The sequence below is a fragment of the Cuculus canorus genome, chromosome 7 (assembly GCF_017976375.1).
Source record: "Cuculus canorus isolate bCucCan1 chromosome 7, bCucCan1.pri, whole genome shotgun sequence".
Taxonomy (NCBI): domain Eukaryota; kingdom Metazoa; phylum Chordata; class Aves; order Cuculiformes; family Cuculidae; genus Cuculus; species Cuculus canorus.
In genome coordinates, this window is record NC_071407.1 from 34,360,282 (window position 1) to 34,374,074 (window position 13,793).

The following is a 13,793-nucleotide window of genomic DNA, read 5'->3' on the forward strand; positions in this document are numbered from 1 at the left end:
GTCCCGGCTGTCGCAGCAGCACACGTTTGAGTTTCAGTGGCGGTGGTTCCCGTCCAGTACCTGAGCCTGAGGCTGAACAATACCTGCTTTCTTCCCCAGGAGCAGAGGGGGGCTGCCCTGCCTCTCCAAAGGGAGATTTATGAGGTGCTCAGCTGCAGGAGACACTGACAGCGGTTGCCTCTGCTCCTTCCCTGCTTAGGAAGAAAGGGAAGGAAAGGGTTCACTTTCAGTAAAGGCTGAACAGCAGTTGTCACTGAGGCACCTGGCTTTATCCCGGTTTAGGGTAATGCAATATGGTGTAGCAGCGAGTAATGCCTCTATCCATCAAAGATGGATTTCAAAGCTAAAACCAGCTTTGATTTCTAGCAACGAAGTGCTAATGCTGGGTTAATTAACCCAAGGCTTGCTGTCTCCTTCACATGAAATCCAGGCACATTCTAAGGCAAGCTGCATCCATGAGTTTCACCTGAAATTTGCCCAGCTTGCTGCTGCCCCAGGCCAGGCGTTATATTGCTAATCCTAATATTGCCCTCCACCAGCTTTAAGGAAAAGCGAGGGGGCAGCCAGCCGTGAATCTGAAGACATTGCATAGTGGTTCCCCAATGTTATGTGGCTGGACAGGACCGTGAGGTGCCCCAAAACACGGGTGGAGTAGTGGCACCTCTGACCTGGTTGGTGAGGACCCTCCACTCTCACTCCAACTGGCTTGAGGCTGTAAAGCTACTGATGTCTTCCTGCAGTCCCTTAATTTTGCCTTGGGAAAGGCTGGGCCAGGTTCGTCTGTGGTTAAACAGAAACACCCTGCCTGGGGTGAGGACAATAAAGCGCCCACCCTCTTTCAGTCTGCTGTAAGATGCTGTGGCTCTGCTCCAGGGTGAAAAAGATCTCTTTGGTGATACCCCTAGAAAGATGCCAACCGACCTACTACTAAGGAGGAAAATGAAGAGTTTTCAGGGGATACCAAGTGGGCAGAATCCGGTCTGTATCCAAGAAAGTTGTTTTTCTCTGAAGGAGGCATCCCCACCTTGCTATGGAGAACCACAGATGCATCCCAGCCAATCCCCCCTTGTCACTGCAAGCTGTGAAACCAAGAGGCACAGTCCAAGCCCAACGTACACCAACAGATGGCCTTTCTGCAACCCCATAGCTGTGTATCCCACTCCAGGCTCCTTTAGGAGAGCAGCTCCCTCTAAGGCTGTGCTCTCAAGGTGGCAGCCGAAGGGTAGTGGCGATTTATTTGCTGAGCTATCCAGAAAGGCTCCGTGGAGCACACAGGAGCGTTCCCCACCTGGCTGCACCCCCTCTGCATGGCTGTGCAGGCTGAAGCACAGTGCTCTTAGAGGTGCTGCCTGCAAGGGTTTAATCCACCCAGCAGGTCTGTGCCGTGCCTCTTGTGCCCTGGTGGACATTCTCTTTCAGGACAAGTTTTACCCATGACTTTGGCGCTCGGTGGGAATTTAAAAGGTCTGACTCTGTCCTCATGTGTGTGTTTGTCCATGCGGGTGTGCACAACGACTTGGCTTGGGGAGACATTGCTGGCCACTGCTTTGCAGGCGGCTCTGCACCTGTTTCTTCTCAATGGTTTGAAGCATAATAAAAGGATATAAATACTGTGGTGATGCTCACAGAGGACAGGTCGCAGGCGGCGTGCAGCCTGCTGTGGGGCCATCAGCTGTGCCTTGGCAGGTGCTGCTCTTTGGGGATGGTAATTTGAACCCCTCGGTCTTGTGGCATCAGGGAGAGATGACTAAGATTTTAATTTTCAGGGAAAAAAGAATTCAACTTCTTAGGTGTGTTTGTGGAAATTGTGTATTGGTGGCTGAGAGAGGCTCCTAGGATTGCAAGTCATTCCTGTGTGAACCTGCGGAAGAGGCAGGTTGTCTTTTGGGCAGCTGTGAGGGAGCCGTGGGGAGCTGCCGATGAAAGGAGACATAGGGAGTTGCAATGATTGCCCTCTCAGCATCCTGGTGGTGATGGGGTCCTGGTGCCTGGTTTTGGGAGTTCATCCTGCACCATCTCCTTCCATCAAAGGCTCTGATTTTGCAGTCGGGAGGGGGACAAAGCAGCACCCCTGGTGCCAAAGTGTTGCCTGTGTTGGTTAAAAGTTATCAGGAAGGAGCGTGCTCTTGTCTGAGCCAAAATCAAGGGTGGCCCCAGCCATCGTCCTCACAGACCTCATTTCTTTGGAGCACAAGCCTGTAATCCTGTTTTCTGATGTCACCCTCAGTCATCAGGGTGACAGATACGATATCACGGGGGACAGGATTAGGCCATCCCGGAGCAGCAGGTGCCGGTGGCCACAGGTTCCCTCTGGCACACATCCCGGTGCCCCCTGCACGCTTTTGTCTCTCTCTAGGGAAAGAGACTTTTTCCAGGAGATGGCAGCAGCTTTTCGGAGCTGGGACCGTGTTTCCAGCCTGTTTGAGGACTGGCAGCCGGGATGCAGGAGGAATAGCGGGGATAGAAGACCCAGCTGGGTGAAATGGAGAGAATGCTTGGGGAGCTGCCACTGTGACGCGTGGGCCCATGGTGAGCCTGTCCCCAGCGACGCTCCTGAGTGTGTAACATGTCCTTTAAAGGATTCCCTGTCCCACAGGAGACACGTCTAAAGCTTGTGGTTATTCTTTTACAGCCTGGAGTCCTTTCTACCTGAGCTGATCCTTCTTATGAGACTTTGCTTCTGTGTTTTTGTGCGCATAAAGTATTTGGAAACTTTGCAGGGCAGCATCTTTTTATGCAATGGAAAGTGTTGTCCGAGACCTTCTTATGGGTTCCCAAGGTACATAAGCACCTTCCTAAATGTGGATGTGGGAGTGGAGAGATGAATGCACTGATCTTACCAAGCAGTTGCGTGGCGGTTAGGGAAGAAGGACAGTCAGAGCTCTTCTAACTGGGGAAAAAAGCATGTTGGCAGGAGAGCGGTTGGACCCCAGACCTGCGAGGAGGGTGGTACTTAAGCTTTGCCCAAAACCTAGCCAAAAGGTGGGAAAGAGATCCCGGTTATGGGGCATTCTCCTTCAGAGAGCTCAGCAAACTCATGATTTGGGGCAAACTGGGCTGATAATAGCCAAAAGGTAAAGCTTCTGCACAAAAAAAGGGATCTGAACAGGCTGGACTGCTGGGCCGAGACCAATGGGATGAGGTTTAACAAGGCCAAATGCCGGGTCCTGCACTTGGGGCACAACAACCCTATGCAGTGCTACAGACTGGGGGAAGAATGGCTGGAGAGCTGCACGGAAGAGAAGGACCTGGGGGTACTGGTTGACAGCCGACTGAACATGAGCCAGCAGTGTGCCCAGGTGGCCAAGAAGGCCAATGGCATCTTGGCTTGTATCAGAAACGGTGTGACCAGCAGGTCCAGGGAGGTGATTCTCCCTCTGTACTCGGCACTGGTGAGACCGCACCTTGAGTACTGTGTTCAGTTCTGGACCCCTCACCACAAGAAGGATGTTGAGGCTCTGGAGTGTGTCCAGAGAAGAGTAACGAAGCTGGTGAGGGGCTGGAGAACAAGTCTTATGAGGAGCGGCTGAGAGAGCTGGGGGTGTTTAGCCTGGAGAAGAGGAGGCTGAGGGGAGACCTTATTACTCTCTACAACTACCTGAAAGGAGGTTGTGGAGAGGAGGGAGCTGGCCTCTTCTCCCAAGTGACAGGGGACAGGACTAGAGGGAATGGCCTGAAGCTCCGCCAGGGGAGGTTCAGGTTGGATATCAGAAAAAAATTCTTCACAGAAAGAGTCATCGGGCACTGGAACAGCTGCCCAGGGAGGTGGTCGAGTCGCCTTCCCTGGAGGTGTTTAAGGAACGGGTGGATGAAGTGCTTAGGGACATGGTTTAGGGAGTGTTAGGAATGGTTGGACTCGATGATCCAATGGGTCCTTTCCAACCTTGTGATTCTGTGATTCTGTGAAACCATCTTCCCTCAAATTTCAAGGAAAATACACTGTTCTCTTTTAAATAAATAGCACAAGGATTGAGTTTTAAGGTGATTTCTTTCTCACTCTTAGTGCTGCCCAGCAATCTGTTTGCTGCAAGCAGAAGGTAATGCTTGCATCCTTCATCCCCACGAGCGTTTCTGGGCTAGAAGAGCAGTGTTTTAGGAAACAGCGTGACACTCAAAGCTTCACCAGTGCTTTGAATTAATTTGAAGTCCAGAGAACACCCCATCCAACCTCTAGGTGCACAGAAAACTTCTGAAGCCACCACAGAGCTTTCCAGCACAAGGCAAAGGGGTTCTAGGAAAGCAAACGGGAAATGCTTTGAACATCGGTCACAGTGGTTGGTGTTTGCTGTCAATGGGCTCCTCCTGGCAGTAGGAATTTTCTCATCCCTGGGACAGACGTGGTCTTGGCTAAATAAGGAACTCTTGAACATGGCCAACAACTCAGCTGGGTTTCAGGGTTGAGGGTGGTCTGAGATGGCTTCTAACAGAACTGTAGTCTCCTCAGGCCATTGCGGAGGTGAGGTTTGCTCCATCTTTGAGTGTACACAGCCTGATTTCAGGGTCATTTTTCCTGTGTGTCTTCCAGGCCCCCAAACCTGCAGTCTGCCTCCAGACACACAAGTGCCCCTTCTGCAAAAAATGCCAGTCCCTACAGGCTGCTGCTGGGACGTGGCCTACAAAAACCCCCATTTCTGGGACTTTCCTTTGAATGCTATGATGTTCACAGGTTCTTGCTCTCCCCAAACCTCCCCTCTTCCTGCACCCATCCCTGCCACTGTAGTGGGGTTGTGCATCTCTGGCACTCCATACTCTTGCCTTCAACTGGACTGGAGAGCCCAGCTTTGCTTTGCTCCTGCCTGTTCCCTGCTTTGCTTTTTTGCTTCTCTCTGACGAGTGGGTAATAACAGCCCTGTCCCTTCCCGTGGCTGCCGTCCTCTTCCTCCTCTTGCCACTAGTTGACTGTGCAGCAGGACCCGGGGAGGGGGAGCTGCTCCAGCTGACACTTTCTGGTCTGATGGCTTTGTGTCTCCAGAGACAGCTGGAGGCTCCCGGAGCTCCAGAGACATGCACTGCTCACAAATAAACCCTGTCCATCAGTCCCACTGCCTGAGGGTCTGCCTGCCACCCCACCCCCTCGAATGGGGAAAAATGGAAGTTGACAAAAGATTGCTTCCCAACTGGGTGCCCGGACCACCCTTGCTGGGGGCAAGGTGGTCCTTCCCTGTGATATATCCTCATGTGGGTCTCCTGAGTGGGAAGGTGGTGTTACTGGCCACTGCTCAGAGACCTGGATTCTCTTGCAGCTGCTGGATCACCCTTTCTGGCCATGGTTCACAGCTTTTGTCACAGCCAGAGGTGATCCCGGAGGAGGTGTGGCCCTGAACCCTCCTGCCCTTTAACATGTGCTCAGGTGGAGGGTCAAGAGCTCCTTTGATTCTGTTTGCACCAGAGATCTGGGTGTGCACCAGAGGACAGAGGGCTTGCCTTGCTACCCATGATTGCTTTGGGGAAGATCTGAGGGAGAAAACTTCTTCCATTCTCTTGGCTTTACATCTGTGGGGGAGAAGGCCTCATGAGGAAGTCATTTAATTGGGAATTTTCTCTGCACTTATCCAAATACTGGTCTCATGGTTGGTGAATGTCATTTGTTTTTCGGAACTCCCTGTTGATGTACCCAGAATCATAGAATGGTTTGGGTTGGAAGGGACCTTGAAGATCATGTAGTTCCAACGCTCCTGCTGTGGACAGGGACACCTCCCACTGGATTAGGTTGCTCAAGATCCCATCCAACCTGGCCTTGAACACCTCCAGGGATGGGGCAGCCACAGCTTCCCTGGGCAACCTGTGCCAGTGCTTTGCCACCCTCATTGTGAAGAATTTCTTCCTAATGTGTAGTCTAAATCTTCCCCCTTCCAATTTAAAGCCATTCCCCCTTGTCCTATCACTCCATGCCCTTTTAAAAAAGTCCCTCCTCAGCTTTCTTGTAGCCCCTTTCAGGTACTGGAAGGTCACTATAAGGTCTCCTCGGAACCTTCTCTTCTCCAGGCTGAACAACACCAACTCTCTCAGCCTGTCCTCGTATGGGAGGTGCTCCAGCTCTTTGATCATCTTTGTAGCCTCCTCTGGAATAAGCCTCAAATGCTGACTGAGAGGGCCATGAAGGGAGGTAGGTACTTGCACCCATGGATGAGTCACTGCCGTCCTGGTGCTCTTGATGTCTTAGAAGCTCAAAGGCTTTGGGATCGTGGCTTTTGGGTGTACACGTGCAGTGATTTAATTTCTCTGTGCCTCTGTTTTCCCTTTTGTAAAATGAGGATGATGATATGGGAATCCTTCTAAAGGGCTTTGAGACCTAAAGCTACAGAAGCCGGGGCCGCTGTAGTTTGTGGTGATCAATCTTATACCGCACCCTGCCTTACGCACCCGCTTGTACAGCAGGAGGCATCAACTTCTACATGTCAAGAACAAAATGAAGGTAAGGGTTTGGATCTTGGGATCATCAGCAAATTCTCATGCTTTTGATAAGAAGAGCGAAGATTTGCTTTTTTTTTAAGCAAACAGGGCAATCTAGGTGCCTTAAAAAAAAAAAAAAAGGTGAGAGGGAAGGGAGCAGCCTCCCAGGCGGCGGCAGGGGTGCAGCAGGGCTGCCAGGAGACAGTCTGCAAAGCGAGGGGAGATAAGATGCCAAGTGACAGCCGCTAGTGAGCTGCTTCCAGAGCGCAGAGTATAAATAGACAACAAAGAGATTTGGTGTCAGAGCAGTGCTCGCACCTTCCTGCTGCCCAGCCTGGCAGGCGTGAGCAGGAAAATGCAAGGGGGGAGCTGCTCTGAGCCAGTGAAATCTGCTCCACAATTTAAGCATGTATGTGGGTGACGTAATGACAAGATAAGGCATTTATCAGCCTGTTACGGACCCCTGTCCATCTGCAGTGGCTTGCTCTGTGGTGCTGACTGGCCATAGCAGGTGGCGCTTGGATGGACCTAATATCTGCTAACCCCCCAGCCAGAGCCTGGAGCCTCTGGCTCCTGCCTTGACTGCCCAGACTTCTACACAAGGCTGTTGCTGTCCTAAAAAGGTGCTCCTCTTGTCCCGGCTCTATCCCTGGTAATTTATGGTGCTGCCTGCCATGTGCTGCCCCAGGTCCAGGCTTATCCCACCCGAGCCACTGCTCTTGCAGGATGCCTGGGCTCCGTGTGGCAGGGCTGGCTTGTCCTCCTGCCCACTGCTTGTGTTGGGCAGCATCACCTGGAGTTTTCCTGCCCTCTGTCGCTGCCCTGGCTGGGCTGTACTTCCCCCTGAGGTGCTGTTGTCCCCAGCTGCTCCATTTCTACCCTATTTCCCACCTTCTCTCAGAGCAAGAAAACACCAGCCTAAAGGCAGGATGGATGTGATGGGTTGTTGCAATAATGTTGTTTTGCAATAGCAGCACCAAAGGTAAAAGGGGTACCATTTCTTAAAATATTAAGGGTGGTGCATCAGCCGGCAGTGAGTCCTCACCAAGCTTGCTGGCTCTTTTCAAAGCCACCATAATTTTCACAGCATTACAGGGGCAGCTTTGTGCCTTTCGGAGTCTGGGTTTGCTTCATGGTTCACTGCTGAGGTTCCAGGTTTTGACTCCCAAGATGTGCGCGTCCCGCCCTGTGTAACTTATATGGGTGCTGTAAAGCACCATCATGGAGAATGGAAGGAATTGGCAAAAATAGGGGGCAAATAACAGAATTAGGCCAAGGAAGGAAAGCGAATGGGAAGACCCATTGCAAAACATGCATGACAGAATCAGCCCAGTCTGCAAGAATAAGAAAAGCTCAGGTTTGTATATGCTGGTGTAAACCCACACCAGCTCTGTCCGTGGCAGGGTGTGGGGAGAGGTATAGCGGAGGCATGTGTGGGGCTTGCAGCAAGCTCAGCTGTGAGGATGCTGCAGGCTGTGACACTGGGGATGGACAGAGGGGCTGACGGCAGTATTTGGGGCTGGGCACACAAAGCAGGGCTGCTCCCCTGTCCGTCACCCATGTGAAATTCCTGGGATATGAAGGGTCTTTTGTGTGGGGATCAGCTGTCGGCTGACTGCCTATTTTTAGGGTAGCAGATCCCGTGCTATGTGAGGGGAAGGCTGATGGTGTGAGAGGTGTGCAGGGACACTTGTGTGTGCCTCTGGACAGACCTCACCTGCACTGTCGGTAATGTTTTCTACCGTAACTGATAGCGCTCTGTGCCAGCGTGCAGGGATGTCACTGAGCAGGGACTCAGCGTTCAAGCACAGCTCTCTCTGCTGATGGTTTTGGCCACTTCTTACAGAAATTAAGTGGGATACGACAGCAACGCTTCTGTGCATGGGCCTCTGGTATGTCCTCCCCGCTGGCCAGCTTCAGCCTCACCTAAGAGCAGGGAGGGGTAAATCCCCCGGGGTTTTACATTTTCTCGGGGTTTGGGAAAACAGGTGACCTTGCAAAATGTTGGGTTTTTTTTAAATTAAAAAAAAATAGAGATCTTTTCATGTTCTGCTTCAGGAGAAGGCTGCGTGTGAGCACAGCTTGTATCAGACATCGGAGAGTACAAGCCAGGTGTCTGAGGACGTAGTAAATGGGGTTTCATAAACTCCACTGTTCCACAGCTGTGTACGACACTCATCTTCCTGTGCCAGTAGCTCTGTTCTACGTAGATGGACTTGTTCTTTTATGACCAGGTGTATGGAAGTACATCCACGTGTACAAATACAGCTTTAGGGGGTTCGTTTGCTTGTGTTCGAGCATGACCTGAAATCTTTGTTTAAATGTAGCTGAAGAGAAGCCATTCACTGAGCAAAACTGGTCTTTGCATAATACATTTTAGCTAACATATAACAATGTTTTTTCCACTGACCCCGCTCATTGATTCATCATCCACACTAGTGAGGCTTAGGGAGAGGAAAAGAGCCCTTAGCTGCTCTTTTTTAATAAGAAAGCCCTGCGAATGCTCTGACGGAGAAATGACTCTGCCAGCAGCACATATTCTTTCTTTACATGTGTTAAACTGATCGAAATGCAGCTGAATTTCTTTAAACAAAAGGCATTTGTTTAAAAACATTTTGAAGAAAGTGTTGCGAATAAATTTTTTTTTTTCCATAGGAAAGGAATGCTTATGGAAGTGTCTTTACCTGAAGTGGGGGTTTCAGTTACACGGAATCTAAATGTATGTGTTCTTTTTTCTGTAAGACAAATGGAAAAGGAGTTTGGTTTTGTTTTGCCATTTAAAAAAAATTCCATCTTTTATTGCTTTGTCCTCTTTCCAGTAGATGAAAAGAGAAAACGATAAAAAGAAGGACATTGCAACAATTCACCTGTCTCCCAAACTCGCTGCTAAACATTTTGAAAGTACTTTCTCGTGGCTGGATGCTTTCTTCTGCTCCCAGCCCTGATTAGAAATTAGTATTCTTGGGAAGGATTTCCTAAAAAGGAAGACAATTGCTGTCTCTCCTAATGATTCCCTAAAAATACACAATCAGAGGTCCAGGCTGGTCAGAGCATAACTGTACAGCAGCATGCTGTTGCGCTGCAGTTGGGAGAGCTTCGTGGTGCAACTCGGAGCAATGGTAAAGACCACTGCGGTTGCTTTCATTTGCTTATTACATCTCTAGCCTGTGTAGGCTGGAAAAATACGAAAATAAGAAATCCTTTGCTCTCAGGCGGTGATAATTGCTGTAGCAAGTGATCCCTTGTTTTTCACCTGGTGTAAAAGGCTGTTTATCAAAGGAATGAGAAAAGTCCCTGATGCTGAGATGCATGGGTGTTATCTCGTTTGCCAAAGCTGGGTGAGTTACAGCTCCCTGCCCCACTGCTCTGGGTGGCGATGCTTGCTGTCAGTGCTCTGCGGTGTTATGGCGTTTCATGGAAATCCTCTGGATTTGAGGAATGACGGAGGGGGTGTGCTCTCTAAAAGCTCTGCTGTGAGGTTGTGTGCCTGAACATGTACCTGCTCCTGGCTGGTGCCAGAGCAGCATCAACCGTACGGTGTCCCAGAAGCTCCGGGGCACCAGTGGGGTGGCCTCAACCTCCTGTTGATTTTATTTTCTTGCTGGCTTCCACCGCTATCCCGGAATAAACATATGCATATGTACAAGCCTGGAAAGAAAAAACAAAGCCTGCACCTAAAACCTCTCCTGCATTGAACCAGAAGCTCCTGGCACATATTTTCAGGACAAATTCTGCAAGAAGCAGGACTGCCTGGGCACCTCTTCCAAGCACACACTGGTTAGCAGTGAAGCTCAGTGCACTCAGCAGCCTGCCACTGAAGTCCTGACATACGGAGATGTGATGGTCCTGGATCTCAGCCCCTCTCTGGATAATGCCAGCAACTGAAAACAATAACAGGGAGAAATGAGATGTTCAGGACAACATCCACTCCTCTGAAAAAAAAAATAAGGCAACAGACTCCAACCTTGGTCTGGGCAAAGAAAGAGCGAAGGCTTGCCAGCAACAGCGACTTGCAGCAAAGTCTCAGGGTCTGTAGAGTGGTGGCCAGGGTGTTGTGTTTTTTACTCTAAATGAGGTTAATGGAAGTTACATGTACTCAAATCCCTGTGCACTACTTTGAAAATGCAGGAGCTAACAGTGGTTATTTATTGATTTCATTTTGTCCCTCTGGCTTGTGTGGGAGGTTGAAAGTAAGAGAGCAGCCGCCTGCGTGCATATGTGTATGAGAGGGAGGGGGAAAAACTGTGTCCATGGATAGGGAGAACATGGGGCTGGCACTTTAGGAAGCTTGCAGTCCCCAAGTTTGGTGTTCTTCCTGGCACCAGTTGAGATCGTCCCCAGGGAATCCTCTCTCTGTGTGCTCATCCATCCTTAACCACACGTCCATCCTGGGCAGTTCACTCCGCTTCGCCTGCAAGCTGCCCAGGGCTGCGAAAACTGGCAGTGCAAGGAGAGCAGAGAGCCACTAGGTATGCTTCACTTCATAGGGACACTAGGTCAAAAAACCCAGAGGAAAAGTAAACTTGAATCAACTTAAATGCTGATTTTTTTTTCCCCCTCCCCTTTACCTCTGCTTTCTAGTTATTCATAATCTCACTGTATGAAACTTGATGGTTCCTCAGGATGGAGAAGGGTGGCTTCTGGTTTACAGGCAACAGTCAGTACCCAAGCATGACCGAAACATCTGTCATCAGTGGAAATGAGCATGGCTCTGGCAAGGTTGCTCTTTCTTTGCAGTAAAGAACAAGCAAATTTGCTTATTTGTGGTTAATGCTTGTTCCAGATGGCCAGAAATAATACATGACACACAGCCACACCATTGCCCAAACTATTGAAGTGCTGTGGAACATGTTTGCAGCACAAAGACAAGCTGGGGAGATTGTTTAACTTACTGGTCTCCAGTTTGGAACAATTCCTTCAGCCACAACATAAATGCAGCCTCCCAGCAAGATTAAATTTTCTCGGAGAGCAGAGCAAAATTCGCAGAGAAGAGCTGTGCTCCTCTGTCGTCCTCCACTGAGACGACAGCCTTTATGCCATCACCTTGTTGGCTGTTTTGAGCGTTTGGCATTGAAGCAGATACAGACCCTCAGCTCGCCACCACAGACCATGGTTTGCCTCCCGTGTTAATGCTGTGAAGAGGTGGCTTGTGTGCACACTTATATGCCACATGTATGTGGGAATTCTTGCATGGGGTAGATGCTCTTGGTGAAGCTCAGCCAACTTTTCCGCCTGTGCTGCTCCTAAAACTCATGGGAATGAGGGCAGACTTCCCATCTCAGTACCCCAATATTGGTTTGATTTACCACTCCCATTGCTAATTCGAGGTATTGTGCTTTCTTCTTCTTTTCTTTCTTTTTTTTTTTAAGTAAATGAAGCCCTAACCTCTGTGAATTTTATAGGACTTCAGTAGACGTCTCCAGGGAGAAAGTCTGCCTTCCTGCTTCAGTTTGCCTGGCAGATCGGTTACAAGGTGAGAGACCTATTCCTGTGTCGTGAACTGCCTTCCCAGCAGCGGTGATGTGGTGCGAGTAGTTTCAGCCAACATGTGGGGAGCAGGGGACTCTGGATGTGCACCCCTGGCCTGTCTGTGATGCCTGCCTTGCTAAGGAAGTGGGTCAGTGTTTTTTTCTGGCCCTCATTCCCATGAAAGTCTTTCCCCCACTGGCCTGGAAAAAGTAACCCAGAGAGTTGCGATGTTTCAAAAGGGGCTGGGAGGAGAGAGAATGGGGCAAAGCTAAATATCATCAGTGTCTTTTGCCTGTAGAGTGACAGATGCGTATCATGACTCCTCCTGTGCCCCAGCATCTGTAAGATACCATTATTCTCTGGAGTGTCCTTAAACAAAGAAGCATTTTCTTAGTCCAGCCCTACCCTTCGTGCCCTGGCTCTGCACCCTGCTCACCGGGCATGGTGTCCAGCCACGCTGCCTCTGGCAGCTTGCAGAAACATATCTCCCATGCCACCTCACTTGCAGCCCCCTTGCAGGCAAAGGGTTACTTGCTAAGATGCAGCTCTGCCTTAGTGAGGAGTAGCAGCATCTTCCTGTGCATTGAGATTTGATTTTTTTGAGAATTAATCACTTGAGAGCATGACCCCAAAATAGCTGCTTGGACTAGACCTGTGTGTTAACCCTTTTCTCCAGCCTGGGCTCTGAGATCTGTCTCTTTTAGCTCCCAGCTGAGTCCTGTGCTGAGCTGGGATCCGAGCAACTGCTGGCAGCCAGACACAGCCAGGATGTCTCAAATGTGCCTTCAGGTTAGAGCAAAAATGAGACGAAGCCTCCATGTGTCTTATGGTTTTGACCCCAAACAATACACTGACAGCATAAATTAGGAGTTGGCTCAGGCTGACTTGAAGCTCAGCCCAGGTTTGCTTGAAACTCAGCCTAATTTCTCCTGAAAGCAAAGCTGAGTGGGAGAGGAGTGCTGGGTCAGGGAAAGGGTGCTCAGTAGGTCGCAGCAGCCTGAAGAGCTACAGGTTATAGGCACACAGCAATCATCAGCCCCGAAAAACAAGCCTGCATGTGGTTCCAACACACTTAGGGATCCTCCCTGATTGGCTGTCCCTGGGAAAATCTTCATTTCCCCTATTGTTACCTCTCCACACAGGTGTTGTGTGTCCTGGTCAGTGTCTGCTCCAGCTCCTTTCTATTTTTGCACTTGGAGGCAATTCCCATCCTCAACGGTGCTGCAGGAGAGAGGTAGGGAGATGTGTGGGTCCTCATTTCCCGGAAAAGATGGCTTAGAAGAATTACGGAAGAAAATTTCGAGGGCTCCTTGATCCTCTCATGCCAGCTAGGTATGTGCCAAAAAGGGGTGTAATTTAGAAGGTTAGTCTGTATTTCCATGACAAGAGCAAGCAGCCAAGCCTGGGAAAATCTTGCAAGCTAAAAAATCAGGCAGAGCTGACAAGTCTCTGTGTGTCAGTGGGCTCAAGCTGTCCGGCCCCTTGGGCTGGGGGCTTCCAAGAGGAGGCAGATGGAAATGCAAGGGTGGCAGGGGCCCCACAGACATGGGAATGCTTGGCTTGTATTGCTTCGGTGCAAGGAATGAGCACACAGCGTGGGGTAAAGGGTGCTGCTGGGTACCTGGGGCCAATGGTGTCTTTGGCAGCTCTTCCCTCACTAAAGCCCCTTCAGATTCCAGGCAGGCTGTTTGCACAACCTGCTTTCTGCAGTAATTTTGGTTTTATTGCCTTTGGGAGAGGGTTCCTGCAAATGAGTGAAATGCAGGCAGGGGAGATAATAGGTGTAAATTGAACTGGCCTCATGCAGTCCCTGGGAAGCTGCAGTGGATGAAGAGACTTCCCACCCTTTTACAGCTTTCTCCTCTTTGTAGTAAATTGGACTTGAGCTGTTACTGCAAGAAAAACAACACTTTTCTGATGGCTCCATTACA